At 42.7% G+C, this 13,762-nt stretch overlaps 1 protein-coding gene across 2 annotated transcripts in view; it reads right to left on the minus strand.

The window, feature by feature from the left end:
• Positions 1 to 13,417, minus strand: part of syt1a (synaptotagmin Ia) — a 228,361-nt gene extending 214,944 nt beyond the window's left edge. For both annotated transcript variants that reach the window (XM_059326244.1, XM_059326242.1), the window contains exon 1: positions 13,256 to 13,417. The gene's annotated coding sequence lies outside the window, so the exon portion shown is untranslated. The remainder of the gene's footprint in view (positions 1 to 13,255) is intronic.
• Between the last annotated feature and the right edge of the window lie 345 nt (positions 13,418 to 13,762).

The following is a 13,762-nucleotide window of genomic DNA, read 5'->3' on the forward strand; positions in this document are numbered from 1 at the left end:
CTTGGATATATTGGATTAGCCTGAATATGTATTTCCTTTTAATTTCCAACAACTCTGTACAGCACTTAACATGTATTAAGTCATTTGCTGTTAATACATTTTTTAGCTTGTTTTTTAGCTACGGGTGTAGTGTGGCAGGTGTACCTTGCTTTCATTTGTGGTGTGGAAATTAGTTTTTTCTTTATTGTTACATTTGTTAATACTTCATCTTTGTCATGGTCCTTGATGTGATGTGATGCCGGCTGCAGATCAAATTTTCTTCGGGATAATAAAGTCAAAGTTGAAATTGAAGTTAATATCTACAGGTGCATCTCAATACATTAGAATATCATGGAAAAGTCCATTTCCAGTAGTTCAAGTCAAATATCCCCAACCAAGTTTTGAGTGCATATAGATGGACATGCTTTTCAGAGGCCAACATTTCCATATAAACATACTTTTTAAAATTGGTCTTTTGTAATATTAAAATTTTTTGAGACACTGAATTTTAGGTCTTCATTTAATGTAAGCCATAATCATTAAAATTAGATGAAATTAAATAAATTAAGACATGAAATGTTTCATTCTGTGTGTAATGGATCTATATAATGTGTTATTTCCACTTTTTGAATTTAATCACTGACATCAACAAACTTTTCTATGATATTCTAATTTACTGAGATGCAACTGTTATATTTTTTTCACAAGAGTTAATTGCTGATAAAAGTACAGTATCTTGATTTTTTTCCCCTTTCAAATTAAAACACAGTTCATGTGATCAAAATTAAAATCTGTGCGCACCAATGTGGAACTGAGGCCAATTAAAAAATGACAACAGCTCTTCGGTAATTAACGTGTCAATACCGATGACGCATTTCAACAAGTTCTTCAAAATTCGAAAGCCGTTTAATTAGTGCTGATAATCTTTCTTTCAAAATAAAAGAAGAGGTTGCAGCCGAAGCATTTATTGTGTTCCATGTTTGGAGTCTCTCTGAGCTACACTAGTTTGATTCTTGGGTATTTACAGATGAACAGATGAAGGTCTTGTTGTGATAGCCTGTTACGCAATGCTGCCTTGGTGCTCGGTGGCCGCCTGAACGTCATGTCTGATTCTCCAGAGGGGACGGCCAGGTTTCAGTTTGCAGCAGTATCTAGTGGTTGTGATGCCTCGTTGCACCTGCTCCTCCAAAATCTGCATAACAAACAGTCCCCTGGTTGATCGTAATGAGCTCCAGCCTGCCCAGCACGGTGGAGGATGTTTTGTTTGCGGTTCCATAAAACTAAGTTTTCTATTGATTTGAAACAACAACACATGTCAGTAACAGTCCGCAGCCAGAGCGGGGATATATTTCTGTTCTCGTCTGGTGCTCGGGCCCCACGGGGGCTCTTAGCAGGTTGGCCAGCCAGTGTAGGAGGATGGGCTCCGGAGTTATTGATTGAAGCTTCTCATAATCTGTGAGCGGGTCCTGAGGTGCTGCAGGGCTGAGCGGAGCGAAGATGTCTGTGTGTGCCAGCGTGATGCTCTGACATAGAAATTTCGCTTTCCTGCAACCACTGAACAGGTTCGGCGCCTTTTCTGAAGAGCAGAGGTGTAGGAAAACGGCTCGTTATGCCACACAGCGGAACAGAAATGGAATTCTTATGCATCAAAAGGAATGTGGGTTTTCGAAAATAATTCTATTCCCCGCGGACACACACTTCACATGTTTGTACAGGACACAAATGTAGAGCAGAGAAAAGTGCGTCATTGATTTTCAGCTGATGATTGGTTGTGTTGCCTCTTGGAGAAGCTTTTGCTTTTCTAGTTCATGTCTCACATGTTGTTGTCAGCTCTTTCAAAGTGAGTCGGGCCGCTGAGCTTGTTAGAGGATCTCTGCACCTCACCACTGATCACATGGCTTCTAAATCCTTATTTTCCTTCAGCTGTCTTTGTTGCTTCTCCCTTGCAACTGCTGCTGCTGCTGCTGCTGCTGTTGTTGTTGTTGCACCCTGTTTCTGGTTTTCCTGGGTTATAGTTACCTCGTTAATCTCCACGAAAACCCCCAGTGGCATTGAGTATAAATAACTAAAGGATTTCCACCAGAAGCCATGGTCACTGTCACTCTTTGTCCTCAACAAAAAGTACACTGGACACCAAACTGAAGTAATCTAAAGCCACAGATTAGCAGGAGCCACAGAGGAGATGGTAGAGCGCATACCACTAAGGCTTAGTTCTTCTAGTAGCTGGCATGGGTTTGAGTCTGGCTTGAAGCCCTTTCCTGCATGTCTTCCCCTCTGTATCTCTACCACTATCAAATAAAGCCGCAAAATGGACAAAAAAAAATCTGACATGTATATCCACTTTAACAGTCTATTAAATCTGTAAAGTCCCGCTAAGCAGCCACCAAATAAAAAGTCCCTCTCTTACTGTCACATATTGACCGATTCACTGAAAACATTATTATCCCAGTTATCCAGTTTCATTACTACCCGAAATATTTGTACACTTCTCAATCCATTCAGTCTGCCTGAGGATTAAACTCTACGTACGCTTGGCAAGGCCCAACGACTGGCTCACGACTTTAAAGCACCCCTCACCTGGACCTCATCACTTCCCAGAGTCATGGACTGATATGATGCATTTTTTCTAGATGTGGTTGAAATGAGGAGGTGGTCGAAGAAGTGGAGTTCAATGCATGTGATTTAATCCACATGGAGTAGGATTCATCTCTCATGCAGCAAAATGAATACGAGAACAAGGACGTTGAGGCAATTTATACAGTCGTGGGGTACATTGAGAGTTGCTTCACATTGGGTTTACACAGTAAAGTTGTCAACATATATAATATATGGTCAGCTTATACGGTCAACCTGTCATAGCTGACATCCCACTCTACTGGTCAGTGGCAACACAAGTCTTGTTCTTGTTATGAATACTTGCTGAGCAGGAACATAGAAACACAGAACATGGAACTTCTGCTCACTGCGCCCTCTTTCCTGCAGGAAGGAACAGGGACCCCACTTCCGTCGTGAACTTGAACGAACGGTCAGTGCATCATGTTGGTGATATCGGCAACTGACTCGTCATAAAGCTTGTCATAAATAGCGGTAATATGCATGTGAACCTTTTTTTTAAATGCCTTATCTTATTTGAAATATAATCAAAAGTAGTCTTCTTTGTTATAAAATGGTATAAATGTACATGCCTTGGTAGAATCATTCTACATATAGCCTCCCAACCAATTGTATTTTAGCTCATTAACACAGGTAATATTTGATTGAAAATTTCCAGGAAATTTCAGGACACTAGAACCGGCACCGGTCTCTGAACAGAAACTCTGTCTCTCATGACCAACAATAAAGGTGAAAGATATTTTAGTTGTGATGCTCAAAGGACCAAAAATGACATTTAAAAAATCCAACATAACCATGTCTGTCTGGAAACAATGTCCCAGTTACTTGGGATAATCAGCAGATCTTGATGTGAACAGTCATTGTATCTTTTTTTGTGTGATTTGGCAGCATTAAAGCTGAATAATATTCATCCAGGGTACCACTTTTAATTGGACTACTTGTCATTAATAGCAGCAGACTTGCAGAGTTTGTTTTGCAATGCACAATGCATGCATAATCCATATTTGTAAGTGGCTGCCTCTTCATTAACAACATTTAAGAAATGAATGTGAGGAAATCCATCATTATCGCAACTCGCAATCACCAAACCCTACAGCGGGTGCAAACTCATAATCTTAGGCAATTTGCATATGCAATTAGTGTAAGCTTCAAGGAAAGGATGTGATTGACAGGACTGAAATGTTTTGCCTAGTTGGTCTGATTGAACCCAATTTAGAGAGTAACCATGGTCGACTTAATGGGAAGTGTTTTTCACATTGTGACTCTCCAGCCATTTTCAGATACGACAGCAGATACAGAATGACAACGCTGTGTGGCAGCTTGACCTCCAGGTCCCTCTTACAGCAAATAATAAAAACAACAACTTTTGCTCACCAATTTGTTGGCCAAAAGCACTGTATTACCTTGACACACGTCCACTTTAGTGCTACACACAAATACACAGTCTGACAATCATGGAAACTCTTCAATTGTACGGTACGGGGCCCATTTTCCCAGATGGCTTTGATGACTTTGCCGCCATGCTAAGAAACAAAAAAACATGCTGCCAGTTTGACAGAATTTCATTTTAGCTGAGACACAGACACAGGCAGAGGTATTCCATTTTTGCCTCATCTTGTCTTGGTTTCCTTCTTATTTTTTCGCCCTCCTTCTCAAGGTTATTCATCTCGCCGCCGAGTCAAAATCAATGGCGAGAACGGGCCTGAGAGTGAAAGGATTGTGCTGAATCTCACGCCGTGCATATGGGACGTGAAGGGGACAGCCATGTTTCATTAGAAATTCAAGGCCAATCTGTTCCCAGGGAAGGGAAAGCAGGATGTCAAGGTAATGAGTTAATTTAGGAGATAAGGAACAGCAAATGTAATCTCGGAAATTTCACCAGCAGCAAAATGGCTCCTCAAGCTACAAGCCCCCAACCTATCAAACAGAGGGGGGAAGAAAGTCACTCATTATCGTGATAGTCTCTACAGAGTGGTAAATATGGGTAATCATCCTCTCAAAATATTGCAAAGTTTACCCTGAGGCTTCATTGTAAAGATCCCATTAAACCCTCTGGTGTGAATAACCCTTTAGCTTAAGCAGCAAAGTGCAGGAGTCAAACCGCTTAAGAGACCACAATCATTTCTGGCACTATCGTGGACCCCAGACTAACCAGTGTGCCAGCATTATATCAAATTTAAGCAGATGCCTAGTTATTATCCCCAAGTGGGCCGGGTTGGCCCCGTGGCGCTCTGGTAATGAGTGTTTTTTCCTCTGACTGGGTGGACATGTTTGGGAAGAAAGGCCTCTGTCTGCCCCCCCCAAGAAGTCTGGGCTTTTGAGAATGAACTCCGAACAGCACGGACCTACATGCCTCCACATTTGCATCATGCTTTGCGGGAGCCCCCAACATGTCAGGCTGCTCCATTTTTCCAAGGATGAAAGGTTTGGGAGAGTAAACAAGAGTGGAAATTGAGGCCACTTGCTGTTATATCTGCCCGTCTTTTGAGCTGTGGGCCTTTGCTGGTTGTGCTATTATTACAGCAATTGACTCTGGCTGTGCTGGTTGGCAGTTCTCTCAAGTGAAAACATTCCTGTAGTTGAGGGTGTGAAACCATGTTTTTGAGGAGCTGCTTTAAAAAAAAAAAAAAAAAGGTGGTGGGGGGGTGGGGGAGCACCTGAAGAAGGAGCAGGGGACATCAGTGCGACGTCATGAGGATAACTAGACGGATTGTACGGCGCTCGCACGTGTCATCTACAGTACAGCGCTAATGGGTGAGGAAGAGCATGGGGGAGGCGGCTGGCATGACAACCTACAGCAGGCAGGAGACTTGGTTGCCATGGCGACAAACAAGGATGTTTGCATCAGAGGCAAATCTCAGCGGTCGGCGGCGGAGGGCACACATGCCGCTCGACTAACAGTAATGGAGAATTGTCGGGGCCAGGGATGAGAAAAGGTGGGGTGTGAGGGAGGAATGCCTTTTTCCTTATCACAATCTTTTCCACACTGTAGGAAGGGGGGTATCCTGTCCAACAGTGGAGACAAGGACTCACTGGTTCAACAGCTACTGACCCCTCTTGCCTTGCTGCATTAGAGGAAAGAATTAAATCATCTTCAGTGTAGTGTCACTTGAAAATATTAAGGCTGGAATGCTGGTTTTGTGCCTGTACATTTATTCAGTTTAATTCATCCACGGTGGATTTAATAAGCGAGCAATGACCTTGATTGGTGGCGAAACAATACAGCGATGTGACTCCGCTCTGCACTCAGTTGGCAGGGAAATGGACAATGAAAGAGGCAATAAGTTGTATATCTGTGATCCGTGCTTTCGGGCACATGTTGAAATTATTGTGACACATTTTAAATCAACCAAGGTCGTTTGTGTCGCGGATGGGGCGGTGCAGGGTGACACTGATTTTAATTGCTTCTTTCTTATCCCATCGTGCCACTGTATCTCGCACATGCTGCTGGGTGTCGTGTTGCTTTATGACTCATGCATCCTCTCAGGGTGCCCAGGAGCAACGGGTGAAGTGTAGCAGAGCCAAGAGGGAACTTACTTGGACATAGTTTTTTCCTGTTTTCCCCCTCGTCGTGCTGAGTCTCTGGAGGATTGTACGAGCTGTAAACATACAATTAGCCTTTTCTGCCTCAGATGAAACTCAGCGTGATGCTTGAGTTGTGAATGTGTCATTTCTCCTCAAATTGATGTATTCCCCTTTGTATTACTTGGTCCGCATTACTTAATTTCCACCGAAAATGACAGCTGGTTTACTCTTACAAACTCATGAATGGGAGATAGGCTGGAGAATGGACACTAGTAATTTGGATTCCAGGCTCATCTCCGTGCTGACACTTACACTGTCAATACAGAGTGGCTAAATCAACAGGGGACCATACTGGAGCACCTCTAATCTAATCATTTCTGACAAAAAAAAAAGGAACAATGTGAGCCAAAAAGACAATTACACAAAGAGCAGCAGTTGGTTAGGTTATTACTGACATTACCCTCGAGGTAAAGTACCACTTCCTCCTCTATTTTCTTTTCTACAAAAGGAGCTGTCTGTCAACGCGTTGAGCAGGTGCATCATGGGATGCCCCCATGTGTCTTTAGGGCTGGGTGGATGTGCAAGAGCATTTCAGGTAAGCACAGTGCGAAAAGGATGGCCTTTTTTTATTACCACATTCATGAAACATTGAAAATGTCCTCCAGGGCCTCTTTTTTATGCTGCGTGCCCTTCAGTAATAATTAATATACTCTTTCATTAGGCAAAGGGGATGTTTCGCCCACTATGTTGAGGCGAGGCAGGGGGCTCAGGAGGACAGGCGTGGAGCACATGGGGCAAGGCTTCTGTCCCTCAGCAGCCTCACACACCCAGATGGTATTAATCTCTAATAACTTCCCCGTAAAGCACCTTTGGGCGGCGGCGGGAGAAATGCTACGGGTAGATGATGCGTTCTACCAGCCCTAAGTATGAATCAGGATATTAAAAAATTGTAGGAGGGCAAAAGCAATTTCCCCCTAAAGGGGATTTTAAAATTACAGCTCTCAGCCTGGAAGTTTTGCCATAAAATCATTTTTCTCGTCCTTACCCATCACAGTGAAACACCTCCTGCTATACGTACACCCGAGATAACTTAAATGAAAATATCTGTGACAGACAAAGCCATAAAATAAAGCCTCCTTAAATACACTTTGTACAGGCTTTTGTGCATTTACGACAGGCAGTCAAAATTAATAACATCCTGTTAATATCATGTTTTTTCTTTGGGAAGAAGGAAGTCATTGTAACATTAATTTACTCCGACTACTCTAAAGCCGTTCCCTTATGTGTATTTAATTAGGCGGACTGCAAACTGAGGCAGACGTATCCAACACAGACTTTTTTTGACTGGCTTCATTAGACATTGTTCAGGCTGTGGCGCTGATCCTTTCCGACTCACTGCGACTTAACGGTGACTGTTTTGACCAAGTTGCAGCTGATAAATGTGAATTTAAATGCAGTCGCGTACAGCGGGAAGAATGGGCTTTTGTTGCAAAGCAAACAATGCTTTGGTTCTTCTGCACAAATGAAAACACCATTATCAGCTCTGTTGTATTGTGAGGAATGGTCCCGCTCATGCTCTGTTAGATTCAGCAGCTTTACACCATGTGATGTTTCACTCTCAAATAAGCTGCAGGATGGAGAGCTGGAAGAACTTAAGATGACCTCTTCAAAATGCTTTTTTTAATACGTTTTTGTCACATCTTTGGTGCCAAATGATTGTCGCTGTGGTGTTTTGTGTGTTCTGCAAACCCCAATGATCAAACTATTAGTTATTTTCCCTGGAAATGTATTAATCCTATTAAGATGAAAACTAGAGCTGCAAAAGACAAATTAAATAATTGCCAACTACCCAAAACCCACTGGTTGTTGAAAGCATGTTTTCTCTCAAAACAAATTACCAAAATAACACCATTTATCAAACCCAGAAACTGTAAAAACAGGCATTATCGTCAGATTTTCACATTTCTGACTGAATCATGTGTGGCAAATGCATCTATCAGTAAAAGAGCAACCAAATCTATGCTTAAAATAGTGATATTTCATCAAAATAACCATATTCTAAATATTCCATTTAAAACCTCACCAAAAATAAACCTTTACACTCATCAGACATACATTTTAGACAGACTTTACACACATCAGATCCTATTAAAAAAACATTAAATTCTACGCTTCTCAGTGAAACTGTGAAGCCATGAATGACTCGGCTGAAACAGTCATGTGACAAAAAATCTGTGAAATTTTGACTGAACTGCAGGCTATTTACACAGAGCTGAGAAGAGAGGACAAGACAGGTTGTTAAAATATAAATAGTTCAATACGTATCACATGTGGAGTTTCTTCTTTCATGATTTATGACATTCTAACTGTGTTCTATTGCACAAGGGACATTTTTGAGTTCTCCCTACGTCTAGCCATTATTGTGCTGTTTCCAAAGAGGAAGAGAGTGTTATATTGCAGTACAAAACGAGGCCACGGTGAGTAAAATGTGGCAGAAGCAAACAAAAATTACACTCTGAAACTCCTTGGTGTTAGAGGGTAAATATCTTAAAGTTTTGGGTGGCCTCCCTCCCGCTAAGTTTGACTGGATGAAAAAAAAAGATGAAAGTACATACTTTAATGGCATTATTTTATATGAATATGTAGGTGTCCCTGTTTAGCTCTGTCAATAGAATGTGTATGTGTGTATTGGTGAGAGCATGTGCGTGTGGATTGATCATGTAATCTGAGTCTTATCTCGGTGGGTCTACAGAGATCAAGCAGTCCTGAGTTCTATACAGCGTGTCGAACACAGAGCTTCAAATCAGGACTTAGACCAAGATAATTAGCTTATCAGTGTCAGGCCTTTAAAACAACGCTGATACCAGTTAGCCTCGCAATAAAAGCTACGAGGTGGACCTTCTCCAATTAGTGCCTTATTACTGTACATGTAATGGGAGTTAGGGTGGTCTTTGTAAAGTGTTGTTCAGAAGTGAAATTAAAAAATCAAGGTGATGGTGTTAATATCAATTCAGACTTTTAGGTTTTCTGATTTTTCTGATGAAAAAAATCAATCTCCCTAAAATGAGTATCGCCATTGAAGCACATTTACTAGATTTTGGCTAGAAATTATCAGTTTGATTGAAATGTCTGGCTTCGGGATGAACATAATATGCTGTTAGTGTCAGGGAAATCAATTCAGGTCAATTATTTTGCTCTCTTTAATTTAGTTTATTTAATTGAGTTCGACCCGTGAGTCTGAGTGTGAAATATTCACAACAATCTCCCTTGTTTTGACCCTGGACAGAAATCCATGTGAACAAACTAGGCTACACATTTAAGCCTTCAATGGAACAGACAGGATATGAGCAGATATGCATACAAGCTTGAGGAGAGATTTACAAGGCACATAAAAAACAAGTTTACATCTAATGTGCATGCACTGGAAGCATCGATAATTTGCAAAACAATATTGTAGAAAATGATTTTGCTCAGTGATGCCATGCTGGCTGACGAGTTGTTCAATATTTCATTTCCACGAAGGAAGAAACACAGTTAATAGAAAACTGTGCAGTCGCATTTATTTGGAGTAGTCAAAGTACTGTGCAAGTTAATTTAGTTAGATTTCATACTTAATGACAAAAGAAGTACATTTTATTGTCATTTTTTGGTTTTACACAGAAGGCAGCTTCTCTCTTTCTGCAGCTGAATGCATGCAGTTTAAATCATTGAATGATCTATGATGATGTATTTTGCTTTTTCCCAGTTCAAGGTCAGTTAGATTGCATGACATTAGCTTGAGCAGCAAGTACAATGTTACAGTGTTCAATCAATGTTTATGACCTGATGTAGCAGTGGAACAGTGTTAGTGACTGGACGGTAATTAATAGTCAATCGATAATAAACTCCAAAGGACCTCATTAATCACATACGACTGAGCCCCTTAACAACATGATAATCCTTGAAATCCAACACCACATTAATATGCAGTTCATTTATCTATGTTAACTAGGAACGCATCATGATTTTACAATCTTTGAATTGTCATTAAATTATGAAGAGAAGAAGAAAAATCATGCCACTATCTTCCTGTCATTGAGGCATGTTTGCCCAAGAGCCAAACTTACATTTCAAAGCTGTCACATAATCAGAAACACAGTTTGATTAATCGACATATTCAACCCAAGGCTTCCTGGACAGCCACTGGATGGTTAGCAACAACAGTAATCAAGGCAGCTAATGACTGTTTTCAACATGGAAACATTGGAAAGCGTTGCAAAAGACATTCTGTGTCAGATTTATCATTATGGATTTCTTTTTTACAAATGAAGTACACAGCCTCTGATTGGTGGAGAAGTTAGAAACACAGCCTCTGATTGATGGAGAAGTTAGAAACACAGCCCCTGATTGGTGGAGAAGTTAGAAACACAGCCCCTGATTGGTGGAGAAGTTAGAAACACAGCCCCTGATTGGTGGACAAGTTAGAAACACAGCCACTGATTGGTGGAGAAGTTAGAAACACAGCCCCTGATTGGTGGAGAAGTTAGAAACACAGCCACTGATTGGTGGAGAAGTTAGAAACACAGCCACTGATTGGTGGAGAAGTTAGAAACACAGCCCCTGATTGGTGGAGAAGTTAGAAACACAGCTCCTGATTGGTGGAGAAGTCGGAAACACAGCCAATGATTGGTAGACAAGTCAGAAACACAACCTATGATTGGTGGAAAAGTAAGAAACACAGCCTCAGATTGGTGAACAGGTTACACTCAAGGCATTGAGATTATTAATGGATGGCTAATAACAATTTTCGTTTAAATGTTGTGGATAAATATGAGATCCAGTGTTGGATTTATGATTATTAAGGGGGGCTGTTTTCAGTAGTTGGCGGTGGAGGCATTTTTTTTACCACAAAATTGCAGGGCAACAGCTTTTTCATGGCTGTGATTTTAAAAAAAAATCCATATCATTACAGCCCTACACACTACAGAGTTACCTTCAGATAATTTAAATTAAACATCATGTTTATTTTTCACTTGCCTGATGTTAATACTACCACAGATTATGATCTATGTTCAAGGATGAGAAGATGTTGATTACAGGGACGTGGAGAACAAGCCGAGCAAGACGAGCAGGAAAACTCATCCAGAGGCATCCGTCACCAGCGTGAGTCGCTCTTTGTGGTGACAGTGTCACTGATCTGGGCACGTCTCTTCTCACAGACACCCACTACCAAATGGCCACACAAGGTCAAATCATAAGAGAGATGTTATTAATACCCTCCATTTTGTACTGCTATACAGAGAGGAAACAAACACACATCTCGTTAGTTTTCTGTCCTGCTGCTTCTGTCACTCGTTACATCTGATCATAAGATGCCCTTTTATTCTTGCCTTTGGCTTTTTCAAAAGTTCACTCAAGATCACTAAGTCCAGACAAGAGATCAGCATTGCCCAGACATCAGGTTCGGGATTCTGTGCCCTCATTAATGGCTCTATAATAAGCCTGATAAAACATGATGACACCTCCGGCGACAGCTGACTGGCCCCTTGATTAGTTTGGGAGACAACATCTGCCCCCGCCCTCTCAAGTTTGCTGTAAACAAGATTAGAAGATGATTTGTTGAGCTTTTACTGCCAGAAAAGAAGAATTCATAATATCTCAAGAGCTTCATCAACTCCTTTCACACGACATGAAATCTATGTGTTTCAAAAAGCTATTGCTAGCCAACGGTCCACGCTGCATCCATCAGGGCAGCCACAGCCTCAGCCTGTCTGATTCAGTTAGTGCTTATGAAATGGAGCATCTGCAGAAGCTCCCAGAGAGTATGTAAACATAAGCTCTGCCTTGGGAAATGAGCTGAGGGGTCATTTAGATTTGGGTGGGGGGGGGAAGCATAGAGTGCTGCCTCGCTCTCACTCTCTCTGTCACCTGGTAACAGTTTGACACGCGGGAGCTTCCCAGCTAATGTATTTCAAGCACTAAGCTAAACAGCAACACCTGAGCAAACCCCGCTCCCATCCCCTCCCCTCCTCTCCCTCTTCTTTCTCTCCCGTTGCATTGGCTGATCCTGCCTCCTGAGATATTAGGTAATCCGGGAGCGGGCGAGAGGTGATAGGCCGCCTGTCTTTTGACGATACCTTATTTGTCAGGCGAGCCGCGCTACAATCACCACGGATATGCTTGACATGTTTGCCGAGAGCCAGGAGCCATCCATTCCATGTGCACTGTGCAGGAGCCATTCGGCAATCTATCAGTGGACCTGTGGGAGGTGATAAGACTCCTTTTACAGCGCGGGGGGTTCCCACCAATCACAAAAATAGCAGAGATATTGGGGACCATATGCAACTCAAGTGGCTTTTCATTTGTATCTGCTCACTATAGATTCCTAAGCTTAAAGAGATTGTGAGTATGAGCGGGAATTCATTATCGCCGGTGAGTTTGTATAATAGATTATCAGCACAAGGTACAGAAAGGAACAAAAGCATGCAGGAAAAAAGTCACAGACAGAGAGGGATGTCTTGTTCCCCTTTTCAAATGGCATTACAGCTCATTTCCGAATCAATAGCTTGCCTCTTTCCTTCCCTGCACAAGATAAACCCATCACAATTGAAGGATGGAGAGTGGAGAGGAGAGAGGAAAAAAAAAAAGAAAAAGACAGGGCACCAGAGCTACAGCCGGCCCATTTTATCTGATGGAGAGAGGTGAACAAACGGAGGGATTAGCTTCCATGGGATGAAAGCAGCTGCTCGTCTTCCGTCTCCATTCCCCTCCCCTCCTCTCCTCCGTCTCTCCATCCGCCCACACATCCACACCGTGGTCTCCCCTCGCAACCATGCCTCTCTATATGTTGTCGCTGATCTGATATCGCCAGCTGCGCTCCACCCTGTACCTACAGCAGTTTCCACAACAAAAAGCCTTTCAAGGCGCGGCGGAAAAGGGGCGCCAAAAATTGTGTCACGGAGAGGGGTTGGGAGTTGTAGCAAAGTGCACTTCCCCTGTGGCACCCTCAAAGCACCCACCCTTCCTGATTATGTCACCCAGACACCGATACATCAACACACGCACACCGCCTCGAAAACACACCCACAAACCGACGAGGGACACCCCGATTTCTTTGTAACTTCTGGTGTCGCCCCGAAGATGAAATGTGCGCTCTTACCTGGCAACAGTGGCACACCTTCAGCTCCAAATCTGCTCGCCCTAACAAGGAGGCACGCTCATCTGGAGTAGGAGAAGGGAGTCTTGGAGAGAGAGAGAGAGAGTGTTTGTGTGTGAGTTGTGTGTGTAAGGCTGGGAGAGGAAGAGAGGGAGAGATGGAGAGAGAGGGAAAGTGAGAGGTGGAGCTTGGTTTGGAGGAGAGAGGGAGGAGGAGAGAAAGAGGGCTGGATGATGACTCTGTCTGCCGTCTATATAGCCAGTCTTGTGGGAGCAGTGTGGATGGCGCTAGATCACCTTCTGTTCAAACACAAGCGGTGGATGCACCTTGTGAACGGCTGGGAGAAAGAAACCCGGGGGGCAGGAGGAGGAGGAGGTGTGACAGAGACAGGAGAGAGACTCTGGGCTGTTTTAAGCCAGCATCGTCACGCGGCAGTTCCTAGGAATCCCTCCAGTAAGAGGGGCACTGCATCACTGAGTCCTTGGCTGTGATTGGCTGGGTAGTGGGGAG

Source organism: Centropristis striata, chromosome 22, assembly GCF_030273125.1.
Source record: "Centropristis striata isolate RG_2023a ecotype Rhode Island chromosome 22, C.striata_1.0, whole genome shotgun sequence".
Classification (NCBI taxonomy): Eukaryota; Metazoa; Chordata; class Actinopteri; order Perciformes; family Serranidae; genus Centropristis; species Centropristis striata.